Source organism: Sylvia atricapilla, chromosome 11 (genome assembly GCF_009819655.1).
Source record: "Sylvia atricapilla isolate bSylAtr1 chromosome 11, bSylAtr1.pri, whole genome shotgun sequence".
NCBI classification, from domain to species: Eukaryota; Metazoa; Chordata; class Aves; order Passeriformes; family Sylviidae; genus Sylvia; species Sylvia atricapilla.
This window is the reverse complement of record NC_089150.1, coordinates 18112402-18123154: the sequence shown is the minus strand read 5'-3', so window position 1 is coordinate 18123154 and position 10753 is coordinate 18112402.

The following is a 10753-nucleotide window of genomic DNA, read 5'->3' as shown; positions in this document are numbered from 1 at the left end:
CCCCACTGCCTGGCCAGCCCCAGGGCTGTGCTGCCTGTCCAGCTGGCTGAGCTCAGCTCAGAGCAGCAAACAGAGGCATCATCCCCATGCCAGGGTGGAGCTGCCATGAGATCTCTGTGGTTTTACACTGGAGCTGCTCTTCAGCCCTGGGACAGGTTTGGAATTTTGCTCATGTTCGGCAGCCAGCAAAATCAATGGAATTAAATTCGGGCCATTTGTACCGTTTAAGCCCACAGAGAAGCTTAACATATTTAATCATACAGCTCCTTTCCATGAAATAATTTGCCAGAGGAAAAAAGCATGGAATTTTCCATCCACACTTTCCCTTTTGGAACGTGCATCACAAGCATGCACAGCTTCATTCTTCCTGCTCGTGGGGTGGAGGAACTCTGTTGATGACCCAGGAATGTTTAAACTGCTCTTTTTGTTTAAACTGCACCCTTTTCGTGTGCTCCAACCCAGGGAGGGCTGGTTACTTCCAGGCTCTGTGTCACCCTCCTGTACAAGACCAGCAAGAGATGCTAAAATGGGAATAAAGTGGGAATAAAATGGGAATGAAATGGGAATAAAATGGGATTGAGAAGTGAAGGAAGCAGCCCGTGCAGCTGAGGAAGATGACATTGTGTTACCCTGAAGCCCATCTGCTAAGCCGGAGAGGATCTGGCACACAAGAGCAGCAGGATCCTTGAGGAATGATATCCTTTTTTCAGAGATGTTCAAACCCCGTTCAAATAATCCCAGTTAATTTTAATTTCGGAAGGTTAGATAGTCCTCAGAATTTTCTCTAATTGCATATTCCTCAGAATAGACTCCTCTGGTTGCTCTGTAATCAAATCATAATTAAAGCATCTGTGTCGTTTTATCCATCCCTTCCTGCTATTTGTAGCGTTTACAGAAGGCAACAAAGATGCAGAATGCAAAATTTCCAGCAGCCAGGCTGGGCTGCAGCAGTGCAATAATGGGGATTTGTGCTGCTGTGACTGTCTGAGTGTCTCCTTAGGCTTCTGCTGGCCTTTAAAAAACAGCTGAAGAGGAGAAGAACACCAAACAGTGCCCCCCTTGTTGTGGTCACCACTGGAGGCCGGGTTTTATTCCTGGGATCCTTGTTTTTAACCAGCTGCCTCCTTCTATCCCAGCTCCTCTGGGCAAACAGGCCTGGGGGGGAGGCAGAGGGGGGCTGGAATTTAGGGAGGGCTTAAATACCAACATCACTTTGGCAGAAGAGGATTTTCTCTTTGGGCACCTTGGCGGTTGGCAGATGAGTCTCCACTCATCCAGGAATAAAAAAAAAAAATAGTCTCCCTATGAGTCTCCACTTCTTTCCAGCCAGGAAAAAAACCCCCAAACTCAAGCAACCAACGGCAAAGCGATTCCCTGAGCTTTAGCACAGAACTCAGAGTAACAAACTGGACTATTGGTGGTGCCCTTTGCCTTCCAGAGTGCCTTAGATGTCATATTTCAGGTGAAAAGTGTCCCCACAAACTTTTCACCCACTGCTATGAAGTGGTGAAAACACTCAGTTAACCTCTCTGGGAAAAGAGTTTGCGGTTTGACTTTTGTCAACTTTATTTCAGAAAGACAGGGGGAAAAGATTTCCTAATTTCTTGTACAAGCGGGGTTCAGGATCAGACTGGGATAATCTCCTTCGGAATTTTAGTTTGTATTAAAAGGAATACATTGATTGGTAAATGAAAGCATCTGTTTTTCAAAAGAAAATTTTGTGCTGTATTTAGGCACCACTGTCTCCCAGCCTAGATTTTAGTCTCGTTACACAATTTTGTAACCCTACAGAGTGAACCTCAGTTGTGCAGGCATCACTTGATAAATCCTGAATACAACTGGTATGAAAAGTGCTCATTTTTCACTGCATGTTTTTCATTGTGACATCATTCTAATGAAACATTAAAATAATTGTTATTTTGCACAGAAGATTCCATTTACACAGAGGTTGCTCCAAGCACTTCAGACTAAAATCAGCACTGAATTTGCTCTCAGCATCATTCTCCTTCCAAAATCTAACTTATAGATAAAGGTCAAAACTGGAATCAAATCAAAATCTTCTATCTTAACAATTCTCTGCAGGAATAATTTTTAAACAACTTCTATTTTTGGACAACGAATCCTTTCAGAACCAACTTTGAGTGGAAAAGAAATTTTGGGAAAATTGACACCTCAGGTTGCTTAATTTAAGTCTTAAATAGAATTTTCATAGCTATTGGATAATGTGAGCTACAATATCTGGGGTGATTCTATTCATTTCAGGGGTGTTTTATTTCATTGGGATTGGTGCTGATCACTGGGATGGGATGGGATTGCTGCAGATCACTGGGATTATTAATTATTTTACTTCCTAGTTTATAAGGGACAAATCCCATAAAATCCCATGTTCTGTGAGGTTTTTCTCTCTCAATAAAGATGATCCAGCTGTAGATGAATTCACTTATCCCTCTACACATTTCAAATCTCCAACTGCCAGCCTTGCCCTTCTAAAAGGCTCACACAAGAGGTCTGTGAAGCTGTTACAGATCTTATTTTCCCCTTAAAGATCTACATTGAAAAAGCAGGAAAGTAAATCCAAGAATCCAGTCGGTGTCTCGTTCTGTCCTCATGCAGAGCTGAGGCTGAGACACTGCCTTCTCCTCACCCTGACGGCCACGGGACTGGAGGCAGGGGGACAAAACATCCCAGTCAGGTTCTGATAGTGGTTTAAAGCAGACTGATAGTGGTTTAAAAACCTAAAAATTGCATCTCCCATTGCTGTTGGCACAAGCAGAGGCTCAGCTGCCTGGTCCGGGCTGTGCTGAGGCTCTGCACAAGCTGAGCGCGAGTGTGTGTGTGTGTGTGTGTGTGTGTGTGTGAGCACTGTCCCGGTGTGAGCACTGGTCTGGTGTGTGCACTGGTCTGTTGTGTGCACTGCCCTGGTGTGAGCACTGCCCTGATGTGAGCACTGCCCTGATGTGAGCACTGCCCTGATGTGAGCACTGCCCTGGTGTGAGCACTGTCCTGGTGTGTGCACTGCCCTGGTGTGAGCACTGCCCTGATGTGAGCACTGCCCTGGTGTGAGCACTGTCCCGGTGTGAGCACTGCCCTGGTGTGAGCACTGCCCTGGTGTGTGCACTGCCCTGGTGTGAGCACTGCCCTGGTGTGAGCACTGTCCCGGTGTGAGCACTGCCCTGGTGTGAGCACTGTCCTGGTGTGTGCACTGCCCTGGTGTGTGCACTGCCCTGGTGTGAGCACTGCCCTGGTGTGAGCACTGTCCTGGTGTGTGCACTGCCCTGGTGTGTGCACTGCCCTGGTGTGAGCACTGCCCTGATGTGAGCACTGCCCTGGTGTGAGCACTGTCCTGATGTGAGCACTGCCCTGGTGTGAGCACTGTCCTGGTGTGTGCACTGGCCTGGTGTGAGCACTGTCCTGGTGTGAGCACTGCCCTGGTGTGAGCACTGCCCTGGTGTGAGCACTGCCCTGGTGTGAGCACTGTCCTGGTGTGTGCACTGCCCTGATGTGAGCACTGTCCTGGTGTGAGCACTGTCCTGGTGTGAGCACTGTCCTGGTGTGAGCACTGCCCTGGTGTGAGCACTGTCCTGGTGTGAGCACTGTCCCGGTGAGAGCACTGTCCTGGTGTGTGCACTGGCCTGGTGTGAGCACTGTCCTGGTGTGAGCACTGTCCTGGTGTGAGCACTGCCCTGGTGTGTGCACTGTCCCGGTGTGAGCACTCTCCTGGTGTGAGCACTGCCCTGATGTGAGCACTGCCCTGGTGTGAGCACTGCCCTGATGTGAGCACTGCCCTGATGTGAGCACTGCCCTGGTGTGAGCACTGCCCTGGTGTGAGCACTGCCCTGGTGTGAGCACTGGTCTGATGTGAGCACTGCCCTGATGTGAGCACTGCCCTGGTGTGTGCACTGCCCTGGTGTGTGCACTGCCCTGGTGTGAGCACTGCCCTGGTGTGAGCACTGCCCTGGTGTGAGCACTGCCCTGGTGTGAGCACTGCCCTGGTGTGAGCACTGTCCTGGTGTGAGCACTGCCCTGGTGTGAGCACTGTCCCGGTGTGAGCACTGCCCTGGTGTGAGCACTGCCCTGGTGTGAGCACTGTCCCTGTCTGTCACCTGCTCACAGAGGTCAGGGATGCTGCAGCATCACCCCTGCCCTGCCAGCTCTGAGGTGCTCTGCTTTATGTAACCAAATGTGTCACCACATCCCAAGCACGACCATGCAAATGTCACAGCTGACCCTCTAACGTGCACTTGGAAGGCACAGATTTATCCCCAAGTCCAAACTCATTTCTCGTCTCCAGCGTTCAAGGCAGGCAGGAGTTAGAAAGAATCATGGTAGAGTAGAAAATCCTAAGATAACTTGAAAAGAAATTGTCACCAAAGATTCTCTTCAGAGATAAGATTTTTTTTTCCAAATCACTTGTTCGTAGTTGAGTCATCCCAGAAAGGATCTAAAGCTTGTGGAAATTTGTCACTGCATGTAGTACGAGGAGTGCAGAACTCTTACAGATTATTTAGAAATTTCCCTTCTGCATCTGGAGCTTGGTTTGCACTTACAGGGTGAATAGATTCAAACACACAGCCAAAAACATCCTCCCCCACCACGTTCCCACTCGTTCCCACTCCTCATGTTCAATTACTACTCTGTTAGACTTAACAGTGCCATCAACACTGCAGTTCTGGAGCAGGAATAAAATCAGCAATCAGTGCCTTCAGTAAATACATTAACACCAACTCATCCACGCTAACAAATCATTGTTTACTTCTGAAATATGCTCTAGCAACCCACGATATTTATCAAGCAAGTGAGACTGGTCTGTGCAGCCTCTGAGTGTTCTGAGACGGGCTCAGCTTTTCGCTTTGCCAAACAGAACCACACGTTCCACAAAACAAATGGAAGTTGCTTCGTTTCTCCCTTTCCCACGTGTGAAGCAGGAAGGTTTGCACACCTAAAGTATGCCCTGCCCTGCCCGGAGTCTTTCAAACTCGCTGTCTGTGGAGAAATTCATGATCACAAAGCTAAAATCCCCGCAGACCATGCTCATCTGGGCACGCACAATAAAAACCAACTGTAAAACCCAGCAGTCCTTGCTGATCATCAGCAAATGAAACCCTTTGTTCCTTTAACCTCAGAAGAAACCAAACCCATCAATTCTGTACACATTCCGCACTCTTGAAGGATTTAAAATTCTCCTACAAGGAGCTCCCTGCGATAGCAGCGATGGCAGCGTTCCTATTAAAATCCTTCAAACGTCCCAATTATGTTGCCCAATTAGAAAGATAAATAAATTCTGAGCTGTCTTCAGCACCATTCAATACCATTCTTAACGTGGCAATTCCTGACAGATTTCATGCATTTACCATTAGAGCTGCAATTTATTTTGGCAGCTGGAAGTGCTCCTGTTTTCTCTGTGCCCCCTGCAGCACCTCCAGCATTCAGACTCACACACACTGAGTGACTTGATCCTCTTTGAAACCCGGGCCACTCTCGCACCTGCACGCGAATTTAATCAGTCCGAATTTTAAATCACTGCCCTCCATATCCAGAACTCCACATTTGCAACACAAGCTGCCAAGTTCCTCAGCTTTTGAAAAGACCAGGAGCAGCCGCTGTCCCTTTAATGTTCCACCTCGTCTCCAAAAGAAACGTCTTTTTACTAGAGCTCAGTGTGATTCATTGGAATTTGCCAGGCAGGTCAGGAAATCCCCTGAAGCAGAGGAAGAATATTAAAGAGATGGGACATGTATATCAAATCTCATTACCGTTCTCTTCTGAGAGTCAATCAGGTGAAAGGATGTGATGATGTCATTATGACATCATTGACTTTGGGATTAGCAATTCAGAGCTACTTAGCAACCGAAGCCGTCCAATACAGGAGTGAGAGATCCAGTGGAAGATGTTATCATCTGACCCACTTACTGCAAGATAAATATTTGTCAATCCTCGTTTCCAGACTTTAAGAGAGATGCAAAAACTTAAGAACAGACTTGTTTCAAGCGCAGAATATTTGAAATAAAACGTCCCCTCTGAACCCTTTCCATTCGTAATCCAAGCGTATTCTTTACCCCATAACAGCTCGTGTCCATGTATCCCTCTCAGTCATCTTCTTCCTCACCTTCCCATAAACCTAAACCCCAAAAATTCACAAAGAGAAAGCTCGTGCTAAACAGACTTTCTTATTTTAAGCACTACAAGCTCTGTCAGAAACTCAAACCTCGTATAATCAAGGGAGACTAATATAATTGCATCAAAATGCAAGCTTAGAAAGCGTGCTTATTTCATTAAAGTAAGCTGAAAATATCCAGCCGATGAGCTCCGGTATCCGTCAGAAATTCCGAAAAAAAAAAAAAAAAAAAAAAAAAAAAAGAGAAAAAAAGACAAAGCTTTGTGCATGAAAACAGAATAAAAGAATTGGTCACGCTACTTCTGTGGCTATTTCTGGGACCTGAAAGGGTTTGATGCCCGGAATCTATGGCTGACCTGATTTTTTTTAAAGTTCACTCGTCTCCGCTGAAAATACAGTTTTAAACGAGTTCTAAAGCAACCGAGCGGAGCTCTCAGACGCACTGAAATTCTGACTAAAGCTTTAAACCCATTACCAACAAGGCAGAAACGGAGCACTGGGGCTGACACTTGGTGTTCCCGCAGCCGCGCTCCGCCACGGGCGAGCGGAGCGCCGGGACGCGTTTGAGGAGCAAACGAAAGAAAATAAACCACTCCGCCTTCTGCAAAGAACTTTTATTATCGGGGCGAGGCCGCTCCGGCTTTCCACGGCCCCGCGAGCCCCGAGCTGCCGGGAGCGCCCGCGGAGCCCGGAGCCCGCACCACCGGCTCTGAGCGCCGCGGGAGCGCACGGGGACCGGCCGAGGCTCCGCGGGGCACCGCACGGCTGCCCGAGGCCCCCGAGCACCGGCTCGGAGCCTCCCCGAGCTCCCACAGCCGGCAACAGGCGGCCGCTCCCGGCCATCGCCTCCGCCGCTCTCCGGCCGCTCCGCGGGGAGCGAGGCTCCGAGGAGACGCCGGCTCAGCCTCCATCCCCCGGGGGCTGCCGCGTCCTCCTCTGCGCCCCGGCAGCATTCCTGAACATCCCTGAGCATCCCCGCATCCCGGAGCATCCAGCAGCATCCCTGAGCATCCCCGCATCCTTGAGCATCCCCGCATCCCTGAGCATCCCCGCATCCCTGAGCATCCCTGAGCATCCCCGCATCCCTGAGCATCCCCGCATCCCGCAGCATCCCGGGCGCGCAGGGCGCGTGTCCCCCGCGGGGCTCGGGGCCGGGAGGGACTCGGCGGTCCAAGGCGCACAGCTTACCTGCCGCCGCGGCCCAGGAGGAGGAGGAAGAGGAGCTGGAGGTGCCGCTGCCGCCCGTGCCGAGCCACCGGCGCTGCCCTCCCGGAGCGATAGTAATGTTCATTTAAAGCTCGGCGCCCGCCGCTCCGCCGCGCCCGCCCCGCCCGGCAGCGCCCGCTCGGGCTGGGGGCCGGGCCCGCACCGCCCCCGCCCGCCCCCGGCCCGCCCCTCGGCGCCGCCGGCTTCCCCCGGGCTGGCACACGTCCTTGGGGCCCCTTGGGGCCGGCAGATGCCCCGCAGGGCCGATGGATCCTTTCGGGGCTGGTGGGTCCCCTTGGCGCTGCCCAATCCCCCTGGCGACCCGCGGGTCCCCTCGGGGATGTCACCCGTGACCACCTCACCCCTTTCCCCTCATCCTCCTCCAGGCAGCCTCGAGGATCCTAGACAGACCTAATGCAGGGATGTTTTGCCGTCAGCCGGTTCTGCCCCAGCCCTGGGGGACCAAAGTTGACCAGAGAAGTTGAGAATGGCGAGTCTGGAGAGCTGCTGGAGGCTGGGAGCTCTCTGGCCGGGTCTGGGTCACCAGTGTGGAATTTATTTCAGACAGGAACGCTTGGAACTGTGTTTTGAACGCGTGGAGATACAGATGTGTTCCCAAGCATCCTCAAAAATGTGGCCCAGAATGGTCTTATTTCTGGGGTCCTGCCCAGTTTGGTAAGCCCTCAGTAAGGTCAAAGCCAGACAGGGACAGGTGGGGTCACCTGAGCCAGCCCAGGGACCACCCGAGGCCAGGCAGGGAGGGGAGGTGAGGAGCAGGGAGGGGAAACATGGAACAGAGCAGGAATGTCACAGGCAGGGACAGCAGCCCCTGGGGAGCTCCTGCTGGAGGGTTCTGCATAATGGCTCCTCTTGCAGCAGAACTAAAGCCACCACCACGGTGATGGATCCAGTCTTGTCCTGTCCTGTCCCTCACTGCATGAAAACGCAGCTTAGAAGGTGGGGTAATAACACAATTTTTGTGTTAAAATGCACCAAATTGGTGACAAAACCAGCCACGTGAACTGCACTTTTCAACACTTGTTGAGTGAAGAGGATCTGGCCTCCTCCTTTCCATCCCAGCAGGCCTGAAGGAGCTTTTGGATATTATTTACCCCACAGATCCATCATGAAGCCATCCCAGATGTTTGTTTTCTCCGTGTCTGCATTGCTCGATGTGAATTTAGGGATGATAGGTGAACCAGTGTTTAACATGTGAGAATCACACAGCAACAGGAACACAAACATTGATGTTTATTAGGACATGAAGATCAGGAGGCTACATCCCATAAAAACGGGCTAATTACCGTTTCCAAACCCAGCTAACTGTGCCCAAAATCTTCAATGACCTGCTCACAAGTTTTAATGGAGAAAACGTGTCAGCAGAGTTTAACTCTGTTGCCTGTTAAATACAAGGAGTATTTATGCTGAGAATAATAATTGGATTGCCCTGTAATCCACCATAATAATCAGGAATTTTCTTCGCTCACGTGGCTTGAAAAGGTAATAGCTAAAATTGTATTTGAGCTGATTTTTATAGCAGCAATGAGTAACTCCTGTCATTACCTCAGGGTTGTAGATTTTGCTAGTGATTAGCACTTGATTAGTCCTTGTCTTCATCACAGCGCCATTGTCCTTGCATTTTGGTTAAGGATTCGTGCTGATTGACTCAGCTTTTTAAAAAGCCAGGATATATTCTGTTGTTCAGACCTACTCTCAGAGCAGCACAGTTGGACTCTGCATTTTCCCTTGGTGGATCTGGAGCGGGAGAGGTGCCTCTCTCTGGGCTTGGCCATGCCATGATCTCTGGTGACACTGCAGTGGGGCTGGCCATCTTCTGCCTCGTGACAATTCGCTGTGGAAAGGTCAAAACTACTGGAAAAAAGGTCAAAACTACCAGAGCTAGGCCCTGGCAACCATGGGTGGGACCACTTCTCATGTTTTTGATGCAGTGCTTGAGCCTAGATGTATTTGTACTGGAAAGCTCCAGCTCTGCAGAACAAATTGGCATTGGGGGAATCAGTTCTGTGAGAGAATTAAGGAAATAAACTACATGAACAGCCACCAAAGTGCAGAACAAAACCCCCAAACCCTAACAGTGGGTCCCAAATTGCTCTGGCCAGTTCTGTGACCTGCATTTCAGCCCTGCACCTGTACTTAGACAGTAGAATTCAAAATCTCCTGAACTCAGTTTGGTCTGATCCATGAAAGATGTGAAAATCTAAAATAATCCTGTAGTTGTGATAATTAGAGGACAAGTTTTAGGAGAAAGAGCTGAGGGAGCTGGGGTGGTTTAGCCTGGAGAAAAGGAGGACCAGGGGAGATCTTACCACTCTCTACAACTTCCTGAAGACACACAGATGGAAGTGAGTCCTTTTCCCCAAGTAACAAGGGACCAGTTACTTGGAAAAAAGGACAAGGGGACACAGCCCCAAATCGTGCCAGGGGGAATTTGGAAAGGAAGAAGCCTGTGCTGTGTTTTGGAGGCAGTGCCATGATCTCTCTCTGAGCCTGACCTGTGAGGAGAGATGTGACATGGTCCAGTGGAAAGATCTGTTTAAAACTGGGAAAGATCTGCAGCTCTTCCATCCTAACTCAGAGATTTGGGGGCTCAGAAGGCCCAGAGAAGTGTCCAAGCTCCCTTTAAACAAAACCCAAGGCATGGATTTCAGCACAGGCTGGTGCTGCTCTTGCTACCTACATGTGGTCGGTACCTTTCCCCTGAATACGCTGATTTGAGTTCCTTTGTGTGCTGCAGAGTTCCTTACAAATAACTAAAAGGAAAGATATCTATCTATCTCCTCTTGCAAGCAGCTCCTGTGAGGGAGGAAAACTCCGGTTTCCCCCGAGTTTCCCCCAGATTATTTATAAATGTGCCAGGCTTCTCCTGCTGTGTTGGCAAGCTGGTGACTCAGAAGCAGCAATCTCCGGGAATCTCTTGGAGATGGAGGCACCCTGGCTCCTGTGGGGTGGGACTGGGTGCTGGCTCCCCTCAGGGACAGTTTTTGGGGTGGCATGGGCCTGGCTGCAGGTGCTGATAAGAGAGGGAGAAGTCTGGAGCATCCCACTGTCAGCTCAGTGAAAATCCCTCAGATTTCACGTGGGACAGGGCTGTTGACAGGAGCAGGAATTCAGTGTCACCTGGACAGCCTTGGCAGGAAAAGTCACCCAGGCACTGTCCAGCAATCTGAGGGAATATTGAGGGTTTGAGGGCGGAAATCCTACACATCTTTCCGGCTGAAAAATGAGTGGGAAGTGGAAGCTGTTGGAACCCTGGAGGGCGAGAATTTCAGCCTTCCTGTGCTCACAGACACTGACCCCCAGCAAACTCTGCATTGACCTGAGGCCGTGGAAAAGGCTCCCAAAATTGAGTGACAGCCCCGGGATTGTGGCTGTGGAGTTTGGATAGAAGTGTGTGATCTCACAGGGTGCAAA